This window comes from Cervus elaphus, chromosome 21 (genome assembly GCF_910594005.1).
Source record: "Cervus elaphus chromosome 21, mCerEla1.1, whole genome shotgun sequence".
Taxonomy (NCBI): Eukaryota; Metazoa; Chordata; class Mammalia; order Artiodactyla; family Cervidae; genus Cervus; species Cervus elaphus.
In genome coordinates, this window is record NC_057835.1 from 12,117,131 (window position 1) to 12,132,187 (window position 15,057).

At 42.6% G+C, this 15,057-nt stretch overlaps 1 long non-coding RNA gene across 1 annotated transcript in view; it reads left to right on the forward strand.

The window, feature by feature from the left end:
* Positions 1 to 12,885, forward strand: part of LOC122679398 — a 29,909-nt gene extending 17,024 nt beyond the window's left edge. The window contains exons 2-3 of the long non-coding RNA XR_006336386.1: positions 11,404 to 11,457; positions 12,761 to 12,885. This is a non-coding gene — a long non-coding RNA (uncharacterized LOC122679398). The remainder of the gene's footprint in view (positions 1 to 11,403; positions 11,458 to 12,760) is intronic.
* Positions 12,886 to 15,057: the final 2,172 nt, after the last annotated feature.

Below are 15,057 nucleotides of genomic sequence, written 5' to 3' on the forward strand. Positions count from 1 at the left end.
AGTCACAAGAAGGTCTAGGTCAGTTTTGTGAAGCTGCCAAATCTGATGGGCTACGTTTCCATTCTATTTATGTTATGTATTTCAAAGGTTCATATTCACTGAGCTGTGAAAACTGCTCTATTCCCAAGTTATTTAAAAGGACAAAAGCTGCATTGTCGGCAGCAGTCTTTGGCCTAAATCTGAAAAATAACGAAGCAGTAAACTGGTCTTGAATTTCTTAGGGATCCTATAGAAATGAGGCAGTCAGTGGAGGGTGGGGTTCTGACCACATGGAGGCAAAGCTGAAGGCATGAGAGACAGGCCTAAAAACGCTCTAGAACTTGCATGAGGCTGGTGCATTGGTGTCATGTAAATCTTGCCTTGGAAAGAAAAGCAGGACATTGATATATTCACTTCTCTGGTGCGGCTATCACAGGAACGCATTTCGGTGCTCACCCCATCAGACGTCTTCAATATGCTGTATGGAAACAAACACCAAGCAAATGAGAATAAACATAAGCAGAGACTCAAAGGCAGACTGAGGCAAGGAAAAGCTTCATAGCAAAAAAAAGAAAGAAAGAAAAAGAAAAAAGGGAAGGCTTTCAGAGATGCCCTGATTGGAAGCTGTTGGCATGCTCAAGTGGTAGGTGTTCCAATTAGCTGGTGGGCTGGTACATGGAAGACACTCCAAGCCTCAAGTCTTGCACTTGGGTGAAGAGCTTCAACAGTCAGGCCTGCCTGAAAATGGGATGCTTCTGACATAACTCAAACTTTAGTGGGAGGTGGACGATTTGCGGGTACTTGGGCTCCACAGTCGCCATGCTGCCCTGACACAGGTTACAGCTGAAGAAGGCTAACTCCCCTCCTTGGACCAGTTCAAGGACAGTGCATATGATTCTGCCTAGGGCAGTGGTTCTTAAATCTGTCTCCCTGTTTAAAACTCTGGGGAACTTTAAAAAATGATAACCAGCTCCAGGCAAGACAAATCAGAATTTCTCAGGATGGCAGTGGGTCATTTGCTAATATCTCCTAAGAGCTCCTCAGATAAATCTGATACAAAACCCACTGGATTAAAAATGTCTCCCCCAGAACAGTATCACTGGTCTAAGAGGAAGTGAGAAGGGTCATTCCAAGGGAAAATGAAACGGCATTCTATTTCCTAATAAGATAAATGGGAAATAATTAATCCCAAGGGAGCTAGCCACAGTAAAATGCTCATGCAGGGTCTGCGGCGCTAATTTTGACCGTATTGGATCAGAACTGAAGTTTGGTTTTGGCAAGGAGATCCAGTGCTCTGTTTCAGTAAAATGTGTCACATCACTAAATGGGAATGTTTTCTGTAGACTTTCTCATGTAACAGGGACTGTGTTCATAGCCAGCCCTTCAGTTCTCCAGGGGCTGTTCTGGTAACAAAAGTGACTGATACATATTAAAGAAACAGAGAGACATAGATAAGTATATATATAGAATATAAAGGAAAGTATAAAGAAAAAGTGTGAAACTTTCCTCTAACTCCAGCGTATAAAGCTAGCCATTTTTACAGGTTTACTGTAATACATGTACTTCTCAGTTGGCTCAGGCAGGAAAGAGTCCACCTGCAATGCAGGAGACTCAGGTTCAATCCCTGGGTGGGGAAGATCCCCTGGAGGAGGGCGTGGCAACCCACTCCAGTATTCTTGCCTGGAAAATCCCATGAACAGAAGAGCCTGACAGGCTACAGTCCTGGGGTCGCAAAGAGTCAGACACGACTATGAAAGTGAAAGAGAAAGTTGCTCAGTCATGTCGGATTCTTTGTGACCCCATGGACTATATAGTCCGTGGAATTCTCCAGGCCAGAGTAATGGAGTGGGTAGACTTTCCCTTCTCCAGGGGATCTTCCCAGCCCAGAGATGGAACCCAGGTCTCCTGCATGGCAGGCAGATTCTTTACCAGCTGAGCCGCCAAGGAAGCCCAACACAATTGGGTGACTAACAACTTCACTGTAACATATATAGACAGCATACGCAGTAATCATGTGTGTGTGTATATATATGCATACACGTTGTTGTCTGTTTAAACTTCTTTTCATTTATCTGTATGTTAGGCTCCGTATGAAGCACTTTTGATTAACTATTTTTTGAAACCTCAAAACAGAAGAGACTTTTTTCACTTCGAGTGACAGTAACAATACTTACCTCGTGGAATCATTCTGTGTCAACATTAGTCAACAGACAGAAAAATACTTGTAACAGTTTCTGACATATACTGAAGCTTCAGTAAGTGTTATAAAGAGAAAGAAAAGAAGAGAGAGAGAGTGGGAGGGAGGAAATTTGCTCAAGTTAGAAAAAGGCAGAATCAAGATGAGAACTTAGAGCTGGATATCTTACCTGACTGCTGACATGTGGTCTGGATAATTATTAGTTTGGCAGTGGGGAAGATGTTCTATGATTGGCAGGGTACTTGGCAGGGGGCAGGGTACCCCTGGCCCCTCCCCAATCAATGCCAGTCACAACCCCCTCCCCAGAGCAAGGCAATCAAAAACGTTTCCAGATGCTGCAAAATATCCCTGGAAGGAGAAAAATAACCTCCAGTGAAAACCACTAACCTGAATCCATAGTATTCTAACTCCCGTTCTTTCAACAACAAAAAAAATTTTTAAACAAATGCACATATCCAAAAACATAAATGAGATCCAAATGTATATACAATGCTGTGTTCTGCCTTTTCACTTAATGTCACATTGCAATAATTTTTCCACGTCATTAAACGTTCATTACAATTGTCATTTTCAGTGACTGTTATATTCCTTTTTGAACATATTATCATTATTTTAATGGCACACTTGTGAAGTAGATTGTTGTCAAATTTTGCTGTTATCACTTATCCCCCTGAACACATGTGCACATATACGCTCAAGTGTAAACATATCCTGTCCACATTTTTTCTTTTTTCCTTGGGTAAATGTCTCAGAGTAAAGTTACTGGAACAAAATAATTGAGATCTTGAAGCTTCCTGATAAATATTGTCAAGTTGCTTTTCAAAACAGCTGTTCAAATTCACAGCCCACCAACATTCAGGTCAGCGGCTGAACGGTGCTAGTTATGGGTGACAATATGGTTTTGATTTGCACTAAATAAAAGGATTGTTTAATGTTTAACTAAACTTTATCAAAGTTAAAAGAAAAGAGTTAATAAAATAGGACTCGTGATAAGAAAAGATACACAATGTCTTTCAGGGTATGATACAGGATCATACAGCCAGGATGGATACCTAATGCCCAACCACTCAGGGGGATGACAGCCATGTCTTGTATAAATGGGGTGACTTCCTTTTGTAATATTCTAGAATCCTTGCAGTAGGCAGATAAACTGTTGCTTTACTTCTCCGTGTTCTGCTTTCGGCAGAAACACAGTCCTGTATTAACTATCGGAATTTCTGGGCTCTGGTGTCCTAGCTGCATCTGGGGTGTGGATTCAAACCTCTCTGCAGACTACCATGGGCCCCAGTGTTCTAGAACTTTCTGACTCCAAACCCTCAGTTATTCTTAATATTTCTATGAAGATCACATGGATTTCTCCAACAGTATAACCAAGGGCAGAGTAGTTGAGCTAATAAAAAAGGCTGACTAATCCAAATGGGCTTTTAGCACAGCCTGATAGAACTGAACATATACTTTTCGGATTGTCTTTTGATAAGTGTTATGGAATGAGTTGCATCCCTCCAAAATCCCCTTAACCCCCAGTACTTCAGAATGTGACTGTTTGCAGATAGGGTCTTTAAAGAGGTAATTAAGATGAGGTCATATGGATAGGCCCTAATCCAATCTGACTGGCATGTTATAAGAAGACATTAGGACACACACACAGGAAAAATCACATGAAGATGCAAAGAGAAGGTGGCCACCTACAAGCCAAGAAGAAATAAACCTAGCCAACACCTTGATCTCAGACTTAACAGCTTCCAGAGCTGTAAGAAGATAAATCTCTGCTGTTTGAGCCACCCATTCTGTGGAACTTTATTATGGCAACCCTAGAAAACTAATACAATAAGTAATGGAATTTCAGTGACTTTCACTGAACACTGTCTTGGTCTGAGCCTCTATTTGAGGTGCTATAGAGGATAAACAAGATATTGCTCCAAGAGTTTAGAGTCAAGAAGAGAAGATGTTAAAGTGTACACAATTATCTAGAATGGCAGGCATAAAGTTAAAAAAAAAAAAGTCTATTATAAATTGTGTCCAAAGACTTCAAAGAAAGGAGACAAGCATGTAGCAACATTGCCCAGGACTTAGTATGGGCCAGGCATTGTTCTAAGTGCTTTACTTAAAGCTAACTCACTCAGTTCTCAAAATGCTCTTTCTAAAGTGGCATCATCATTAAACAACATGTCCAAATCCCAGAGCTAGGAAGTACAAGAATTAAGAGACAGACCCCACTAGCTGGGCCTAGAGACTGTGGGCTTAGAGGCTGTTTCTCCTGAGTTGGGGTTAGGGAGAGCCTCAGGAAAGACAGATCTCCCAGACAGAAGGGCTTCTGAGTTATGCTGGACAATCTGAACATTACTAAGGAGGCAAGAAGGCTTTACTGGTGGCTCAGCAGTAAAGAATTACCCTACAATACAGAAGACAGCCTGAAATGTAGAAGACACATGTTCCATCCCTGGGTTAGAAAGATCTCATGAAGAGGGAAATGGCAACCCACTCCAGTACTCTTGCCTAGGAAACCCCATGGACAGAGGAGCCTGGTGGGCTACAGTCCATGGGGTTGCAAAGTGTCAGACAAGACTTAATGACTAACCACCACCACCAAGGAGGCAAGACGGGACCAAAGCATATTTTTCAGCAGGGGACCCACATTGTTAAAACTAAACCTTAAGAAGATGAATCTAGTAGCACCAAGTTGGAGGGAGGAGGCACAGGAAGTAGGGGAACAAAGACTGATGGTTAACATTCATCCAGGTTTGCAGTAGTAGCGCCATGAGGGGACAGATGTCGTGAGATAAATAACCACGTTATGGAGCTTGACACTGTGCTTCCATCCTCACGCTGGCCCAGAAAGGGAGCTATTGACAACCAAGTTAGCAGATAAAAAACCCAAAGCAGAGAGGAGTTAGATGTATGGCCCAAGAATTCACAGCTTGCGAGAGACAAAACTGGGATTTAAACTCCTATCCATCAGAATCCGAAGTCCTTATACTTTCTATCATCGCCATGCATAATAGGCATCCATTCCCTGCTGGCTGGGATGGGACTGGAACAGCTGACTCAGAGGTTAGAGATGGATCTGGACCAGACAGGCAGAGAGAAGCTTCTGGTTTTCTCTTTTCTTCCACAGCAGGTGCAGGGTTAACGGGCATGAAGGTATCACGTACTGTTCTTTCTTTGTTCAGCTACAATCTGACTTTCACTCCTGCTGGGGGACTTTCACTTCCCCCAGGGACAGTTCCTGAGGCTACAATCTTTCTGTTGACTAGGAGCAGTGGAGTTTTGCCCGTGAAAGAGGCCCATACCCTGCAGGATTGGACTGTGGAATCTTTACTCATGTTTGGAGCGCCTGATGCTTCTTCCAGAATCACAGAGGGAAGCTGGTATCTGTTGGGAGGAAAATGGTATAGATGGAGATCTAGGCTGGATTGTAGCTCTTAAATACACACACACATACACACACACACAAAGAGGAACAGGCATTGAATAACATACTATCATAGACTGATTAGATAAATTGGAGACTCAAAGTTTATTTATTCTCTCAAAAAATAATCTTTATGAGTAGTTACTGTATCGCTTGTCATAGGATCACTAGTGATAATAGGTTCTAGGTGAACAATTAAAAAGCCTCATATGATCATATGATATCTTGTTATCATGGGAGCAGTATAACAACACCTTTGCCGTATTCTATCAGTTACAAGTTATCACAAGCCCTGGCTAGGGAAGGGATTATATAAGAACATGAAAACTGGGAGATGGGGTCAGAGGGGCACTTTAAAGTCAGTTCAAGACAGAAGCAGAAAAGATACCTATGTTAGTCAGGATTCTCCAGGGAAATGGGACCAACAGGCTGGAGAGAGTAAGATATGAAGGTTTGTTATAAGGAACTGGCCCACGTGATCTTGGAGGCTGGGGAATCTCAAGATCTGAAGTTGTCACCCAGAGAAGCCAGTGGTGACAGGTCCCACTTTGAGCTGGGACTGTCTTTGGAATTGAATAAAAACCATCCTGAGTCTCAAGACTGCCAGCTTTCAGGCAGGAACTGACACCATTGGGTTTTCTGGGTGACACAGCAAAGTTCAAACTAGGTAATATTAGAAGTCATCAGAGAAAAAGATAGCTTACCTACAAAGGAATGGCAATTAGACTTAACAATAGACTTTACTTCCCAACAATAGATGCCAGAGAAGGGGAAGTACCATCTTGAAAGCGTTGAGGCAAAATGACTGAAAATCTAACAAAAAGAAAAATAAATGATAACTGTCAACTTTTGAGAACTTAGTATGGCGTCCTGGAGGTCTGTACTCAGCAGTACGATCATTTCGTGAGAGAGAAATACAGATGTTCAGAGAGCCAAGGCGTCTGCTTGCTAGTCAGCGGAAAACGGAATCTGCAGGAGTATGGTAGGGATGGAGAAAATGAGAGTGAACACAGAAATTGATAAAATAAATGGCTAAACATTTTTAACCATTTATACATTAATGGTAATGACTGTTTTGTGTTTTTAAAATGGTAGAATTTAAAATGACAACAAGATACCAAGCATTTAATATGGAAAGTGTCTGAGATAATTTGTGCCTCTGGAAAATGACTGAGATGAAGAATACATTTAGAACTTGTTAGAAAAATGATTAGCTGCATGTGACTATTGGAAATACGTATGAACACCAGAAAGGATAAAAATATTCATCATCACATGGAGAACATGTATTGTACATCTACACTGGGGAAGCCCTGTTTTATACATTGATGATGTAAGAAAAAACAAGACAGAAAAGTCTCTAGCCACATGGATTTATTCATTTAAATCAAAGTGTGTTTTTACAGTAACTCTGGTTATGTGTGACAATGCAGGGACACCTACTTCAGATTTTCTTTCTAGAAATAGGAGGTATACATAAATCATAAATAGGGCCTGCAGCTCATGGAGGAAGAATAAAAGTCTTTTTTTTTTTTTTTTTAAATCATCATTTTTTTTGGCACTTCATAGCATGCAGGATCTTAGTGCCCCAACCAGAGATTGAACACCATGCCCCTTGCACTGAAAGCACAAACCTTAATCACTGGCCCATCAGGGAAGTCCCAAGAAAGTCTTCTCGGTGAGACTCTCAATTCCGCTGTCCTTAGCGTTTACAGGACACATGTCTTCTCCCCATGGGTCTAACATGAGGATTATCAGTGGCTGAGCTTTAACACGCAGACACAACTGAACACTAGAAGGTGAGAGGTGAGCCAGGCCAGGCAGGTGTGGGGCCGGGGAGAGGGGCAGACCATGGGGAAACCCGAAACAGAGTGGGCTCAGGTGAGCAGGTGATGGAATCAAGCTCCAGTCCGTCCTCTGTCCTGAGCAGCCTGGAACAAGTCTGCTGCCTTCTCTGAGCCTCAGTGTACTCATGTGCAAAAATCACCAGTTCCCAAGTTTACTGTGAAAACCACATGCCTTAAAGGACATGATCACCCCCTAGTAGGAGCTCTCAGCCAATCAATAATAAGTGTCCAAATACTGATGGGAGGGCCCTCAGGTATGTTTTGTATTTCTCTCAGCATGGTTTAAACCCTTGGAAGGTATGTGCTGGTTCTTTTGCATGTTTGGATTCCTTAGTATTGCATGAGAAACATGGTCATTTCTCAACACATATTCCTTAATTGAAGTGAATGAAATGAAATTGGATTGTATTGGCAATCTAAACATGATACAATTAGGACACAATAGAAGACGCCATCTCATTAAGGGCTGGTTTTCCTGTCTTTTAGAGAAATATCATAGCAATTCAGAGAAGAGGGAGATTAAAGGAGGTTCACCAAGCATTTATTGGAGACATGTGTTTATTGAACTCCTGTTCTGTGCCCGGCATCAAGCCAGTTTCTCTCCTAAACTTTACCTCCCAGCCACACATGGGAAAAGTACTACTAACTCTATTTTACAAAGTGAATCTAGGAGTTCAGATAAGCAAAGTATCCCAAAGTGACCGTGAGGAAAGCATCCGGAACAGGGGTAAAGTAAGCAGCCAGCTGTCTGTCCCCCTGCACCCCCACCCTTGTCACTCAGCCTCCAGCTGGGGCTGGGGAGGACACCTCTGCTTGCTTCCATTTATTTCTGTTTTGTTTCTTCTGCTGCATTGGCTGAGATGCCCTCAAAATGCCCATTTTCAATTATAGCCTGCAAGTCTCTGCTTTGCAAAAACACAATTTATTTTCCCAGTCAGACCAAATAGAAAACATAATTGTGTGTTTAAATACTAATTAACCTTTCACAGCTGTATGCTTCTCTCTCTCTCTCACTTATTCTCAGCAAATCCGCAGGACAATTCTCGACACGATTTCTTTCCTTGAGTCCACCACGTGGGAGGTCTGTCGATGATGGCTAGGAGGAACTCTGCATTGAATTAAACTCCTTTAGAAACAGGAGATGACCATGGGTGTGATCACTAAAGTGCTTTTGTCTCTGCATGGAGAATTCTAAGCTCCCCTCGCCATAAGGTTTGCATGGGCCATTCCAAAGATGGTTCTATGGAGGTCCCCATAGATACCATTCCCATTGACCATATTATTTCCCCCTGTCTGAAATCTCTGGTTGTCCCCAAAGGGCAAGGACTTTGAAGGCAGACAGCCTACACATGTAAATGAACTTCCTGCATCACACAAACGCTTGAAGTTTATCTCATTAATCACTGCATATCAACACTAGTTTCCTCAGGCTGCCTCCCATCACTCATTCAATGGTTCCCAGTGTTTTGCCTAGAGAAAATGGCCTGAGGATTTGCTCTCCAGGGGAGTCGATAATCCCTCCCTTGCACCTTTCCCCTTTAGTAACCAAAAGTTTGTTCTTTACATCTGTGAGTCTGTTATGTAAGTAAGTTTTGTTTTAGATTCCACATGTGAGAGATTTCATATGATATTTGTCTTTTTCTGTCTGACTAATTTCACTTAGTATGATAATCTGTAGGTCCTTGGGTAGCACTAGAAGTAAAGAACCCGCCTGCCAATGTAGGAGACGTAACATTCCCGAGTTCGATTCATGGGTGGGAAGATCTCCTGAAGGAAAGCATAGCAACCTACTCAAGTATTCTTGCCTGGAGAATCCCATGGACAGAGGAGCCTGGCAGGCTACAGTCCATCAAGTCGCAAAGAGTCAGACATGACTGAAGTGACTTAGCACACGTGCAGGCCCTTGGGGTTAACATATACACACTACTACATATAAAACGGGCTTCCCTGGTGGCTCAGAGGGTAAAGAATTCACCTGCAGTGTGGGAGACCTGGGTTTGATCCCTGGGTTGGGAAGATCCCCTGGAGGAGGGCATGGCAAACCACTCCAGTATTTTTGCCTGGAGAATCCCATGGACAAAGAACTGTGTAGGCTACAGTTCATGGGGTCACAAAAAGTCAGACATGACCGAGTGAATAGGCACAGCACATATAAAATAGACAATCAGCAAGTTCAGTTCAGTCGCTCAGTTGTGTCTGACACTTTGTGATCCCGTGAACTGCAGCACACCAGGACTCCCTGTCCATCACCATGGAGTTTACCCAAACTCATGTCCATTGAGTTGATGATGCCATCCAGCCATCTCATCCTCTGTCGTCCCCTTCTCCTCCCGCCTTCAATCTTTCCCAGCATCAGGGTCTTTTCAAATGAGTCAGCTCTTCGCATCAGATGGCCAAAGTATTGGAGTTTCAGCTTCAGCATCAGTCCTTCCAATGGATATTCAGGACTGATTTCCTTTAGGATGGACTGGTTGGATCTCCTTGCAGACCAAGGGACTCTCAAGAGTCTTCTCCAACACCACAGGTCAAAAGCATCAGTTCTTCTGTGCTCAGCTTTCTTTCTAGTCCAATTCTCACATCCATACATGACCACTGGAAAAACCATAGCCTTGACTAGACAGACCTTTGTTGACAAAGTAATGTCTCTGCTTTTTAATATGCTGTTTAGGTTGGTCATAACTTTCCTTCCAAGGATTTAGAATCTTTTAATTTCATGGCTGCAATCACCATCTGTAGTGATTTGGAGACCAAAAAAATAAAGTCAGCCACTCTTTCCCCATCTATTTGCCATGAAGTGATGGGACCAAGAACCTACCATAAAGCACAGGGAACTCTACTTGATATTCTCTAATAATCTATATGGGAAAAGAATCTGAAAAGTAATAGATGTATGTATATGTATAACTGAATCACTTGCTATACCCTTGAAATTAACACATTGTAAATCAACTATACTCCAATATAAAATAAAATTTAAATTTAAAGAGTCCACACGCTAGTTTGAAATGTATAATTTTACTGGTAACAATTGCGATATGACTTTTTAAAGGTGTACAATTAAGAATTGAATTGTTTGTAATATACTGAGGGATAAGAAAAAGGGGCTGTGTGTACTTCCTTTGCAAACACAAAGGTGAAGTCTTCTTTGTGATTTAATCTTCAACTCAGAATCCTGCTTGACTATTTCAAGAACTATCTTGCCTGGAGAATCCCAGGGACGGGGGAGCCTGGTGGGCTGCCGTCTATGGGTCGCACAGAGTCAGACACAACTGAAGTGACTTAGCAGCAGCAGCAGCAAAAATTAGAACGTTTCTCATTATTAATTAACAATTACCAAATCCCCTGGAGACTGCTACTCATTCACTTATTTAACAGATATTGACCAGGTTCCTACATGGTATTAAATCAGAATGTTCACCTATCAGGTCACTATGACTAGGTTCTATGAGGAAGACCTGAGTATGTGTGTTTGTTGGGTAAAATCTCTCTGGAGACAAAACTGCACCAAACCCCATATTACTAATTGGACAACTGCTGCCTACATTGCTTTGGAGTGAGGGGAGTTAGTTGGGTAATCTTAACTACTATAGCTTTGGAGCAGTGGTAGACCAATGGCCCCATTTTTGCCCCTGATACTGACTTTACCCGTTGACTGGATTTACATGTGGGCAGCTTCATCTACCTTGGATATTAATAGGGAAATTAAAAGTCATTCTTTTATGAATTTCTTTTCATTGAAAGTACTAACTTGATTTTTAAGAACAGCTGTGTGCCTTGCACCATGGTAAGAAGCGTATATTCATTCACTCACTTCTTCATTCTTTAAAAGCATAAATAATGGGCCAAACACTAGGAAAGTCAATTTATATTCAGGAACTCATTCAACAGATTATTTACCAAGTACCAACACCATGTGTATCTCTACTAATTCATGTACCCCTCACAAAATGACTCTACTCATTGCACAGATGAGGAAACCGAGGCATGGAGACCCCAGACACCTTTGCTTTCTTGAAGTACAGGTATGTTATTTATTCTTTTTTTAATGTATTTATTTTAATTTGAGGATAATTAATCACAATATTGTGATGGTTCTTGCCATATATCAATATGAATCAGTCATAGGTATACATATGTCCCCTGCATCCTAAATCCCCCTCCCACCTCCCTCCCCACGCTAACCCTCCAGGTTGTCCCAGAGCATTGGCTTTGGGTACCCTGCATCATACATCAAGCTCACACTGGCTATTTTACATGAGTGTCACCTTTGTTCCCTGCACATAGGATCATCAGTACCATCTTTCTAGATTCCATATATATGCGTTATTATATGGTATTTGTCTTTTCCTTTCTGACTTACTTCACTCTGTATAATAGGTTTTAGGTTCATCCACCTCATTAGAACTGACTCAAATGCATTCCTTTTTATAGCTGAGTAATATTCCATTGTGTGTATGTACCACAACTTCCTTATCCATTCATCTTGGCAGCTTTCTTTAAGTCAGGTAAGTGGAGCGGTCAGAGCTGAGCCCGAGTTACCCCGGCTCCAGGGCTTGTCTCCATCGTAACTCAGGATCACTTCCCGTTCTTCTATGACTGCAAACATCTTTCTGCAGGGATGGGAGAGCTTAACACAGAGCTCTCAGCCCAAAAGCCAGCACCCTGAACCTCTCCCCAAGTCCTGGCGCTGTTGTTTCTGGTGATACATTTTTCTGCAGACTCTGGCTCCGGCTCCAGTTTGAGTTATCAAGGACCATTCATTTTGCAGCATTTTCCAACCTGTCTGTCCATCCATTTCAGGGACCGATCACACAGAAACCTATTAGATCAGGATGGAACTCAACCAGCTCATGGCCCTTCTCACAGGTGGCAGACAGGAGCTGGGCCTCTGCAGGGAATCCTGCCTCTGCAAGGTCACAGGCCATCCTCAGAGACAAAGCAATTACTCTGGACACCGGGAATGGGTTTTGGTGAATGAGGAGGTATGAACTTTACAAGGAGGGACAAAAAGCCTGTTTCTTCTCTAGGGACAGCGCAGGGCAGGGGGCGAACACAGCAACCAGAATCAAAAGCAGAAAATGTAAGTCAGGACAGTTATTGAGCAGGACTTCCCCAGTGGTCCAGTAGTTAAGACTCTACACTCCCAAAGCAGGAAGCCTGGGTTCAGTTGCTGGTTGGGGAACTAGGAGCCCACACACTACAACTAAGGGTTTGCATGTTACAACTAAAGAACTTGGATGCCTCAGCTAGAAGACCCATGTGCTGCAACTAAGACTCTGCACAACCAAATTAATTAATTAATTAATCTTTTTCTATTTTTTTAAGGATGGTTGCTGAGCATGGATCTTATGCCTGACAATGTGCTGGACAGACAGTCACATCAGAGGTGGTTTCTGCACACAAGCACTCCACTGTGTCCTGCAAGATCTGCGGACATGGCAGAAAGTGACCACCACGTGGGAGCCTAGAACTTTCAGAGAACCAGTGAGATGCAGGTGTTTGCAGCACACCATTCTGAATCTCCTCCCCCGGCAAAGTCGAAATACGTTCTGACCCTCTCTTTTAACCAGGGGTAATGGGTATGAAAAGACATACCTATTAGGTTAATGAAATATAATGCTCAAATCAAGCAATAAAATCTTCTATTCATATGCATTTTTGCATCTCCCTGTATAATCAAAAGAATCACGTTCCCCTAGGAAGAATTTCTTAAGTCTGTGTGCCAAGTCTCTCTTCTACGAATCCACTGATTTCCTAAATAACATCCCTGGAGGCACATCCGGAGGAATGTGGAAGAGGGAGGCATCCTGGTTTGGTGCTACCATGTGGCTTAATGGTTTAAGTCCGAGGTGTCCTGATCCCTGACTCCTCGGAGGCTCATCTGGGAAAATGTGCAGAGGACAGTTAGGTAAAATTTATTCCTTCTCCCCCTCTTTTTCTTCTGTATTCTACAAATCCAGTGTTTCCATTGTTTCCAGATTTGCTTTCCATTGCACCTGACCTGTCATCTTAGTACACAGTTTGTATGTACATGAACAGCTTGGAAAGTGTTCTCATCAAAAATTGTTTGCAGTCTTTGTTGATGGATATGGACAGGCTATTCAGACATCTCTTCTTTCCCCCAAAATACTCCAAGGCCAGGACACTGTGAGGGTCTCACACTGGATCTGCAGCCACAGAAAAGAGAGGGTAAGATACAAGTTTAAAACAAGAACATGGGTGAGGTATGGGATTTCTAGGAGAGAGTCATTTTCTGGCTTTTTTTGCAAGAAAAATAGTAAAACTTGTATTTGACAAATTTTATTCAATTTTAAAAGAAGTTCTTAATAAACATGCAGGCAATTCCTGTAGGAATGTACAACAATCTTCAAACAAATCACAGATTAAATATATGAATGAAGGGAATGGGGAGGGTGGTGAGAATTCTTTCTGAATATTTGCTTTTTCATAAAGAATATTGTTGGGGACTTCCCTGGTGGCTCAGTGATTAAGACTCCGAACTTCCAATGCAAGGGGCACGGATTTGATCCCTGATCGAGGAACTAAGATCCCACATGCTACATAGCCAAAAAAAATAAAATAAAATAAAAAATAAATAAAAAAGAATATTTGGATACACAAATGTATAAAACAGAATGAGGGGGTAGCTATTTTTGCCTAGACTAGGAGGCTCAGTGGATACTGTGGAAAAGTGTTACCATTTTCTTGTTGGATGAGCAGCAGTTTCAGAGAGTGTCAGAGCAAATTTTGGAAAGCTTTCCTAAATTCAACTTTGACACCTTGGAAGTTGAGTGTTTCTTTTTTTTTTTTTTTCCCTGATCTGGACACATACTGCTTGTGAATGGCAGAGCTTTTTCCTGTGGGGTCACTGTCACTATCATTTAGGTGCCTGAAATCATTGGAGTTCCAGGGCTTTCTTGGGGTGTCACATGGGCCGTTAGCACTTAGGGTGTCCAGGTTCCATTCTGGGGCTTCCCCGGTGGCTCAGACAGTAAAGAATCTGCCTGCAATGTAGGACACCTGGGTTCGATCCCTGGGTCAGGAAGATCCCCTGGAGAAGGGAATGATTACCCACTCCAGCATTCTTACCTGGAGAATTCCATGGACAGAGGAGCCTGGCAGGCTACAGTCCATAGGGTCAGACATGACCGAGCGATTAATACTTTTTACACTCTTCACCCTTTGGGACACTGGCAGTCAGACTGGCAATTTGGGAGATTCGGCATCATGCTGAGGTCAAGTTCTAAGTTAAATGGGGGCACAGGGACAATGAGTGTGGCAGAGACTAACCACTCCCCGACATCCATCCCCATTTTATTTTAGTAGCAGGCAGCTCCGAGTTGTAGCTAGGAATGTTAGGGGAAGCACACTGACTGAAACCGCCCACCCTGGCCAGGCACCATAGTAACCATTTACATGAGTTGTTTTATGACAGGAGGTCCTGATAAGGAATACAGAATTAATAAGCCACCACCAACCAGAAGAGTTCAGGAAAGGTGAAAGGAGACACCGTGTGTCCGTTCACTTCCCAGAATCCCTCTCGCTAGCATCCATCTTGGCTGAGTGATGCGTGCGCCACCAGGAAAGACTCTGAATTAGAATGATTGGCCAAAGACCACCCG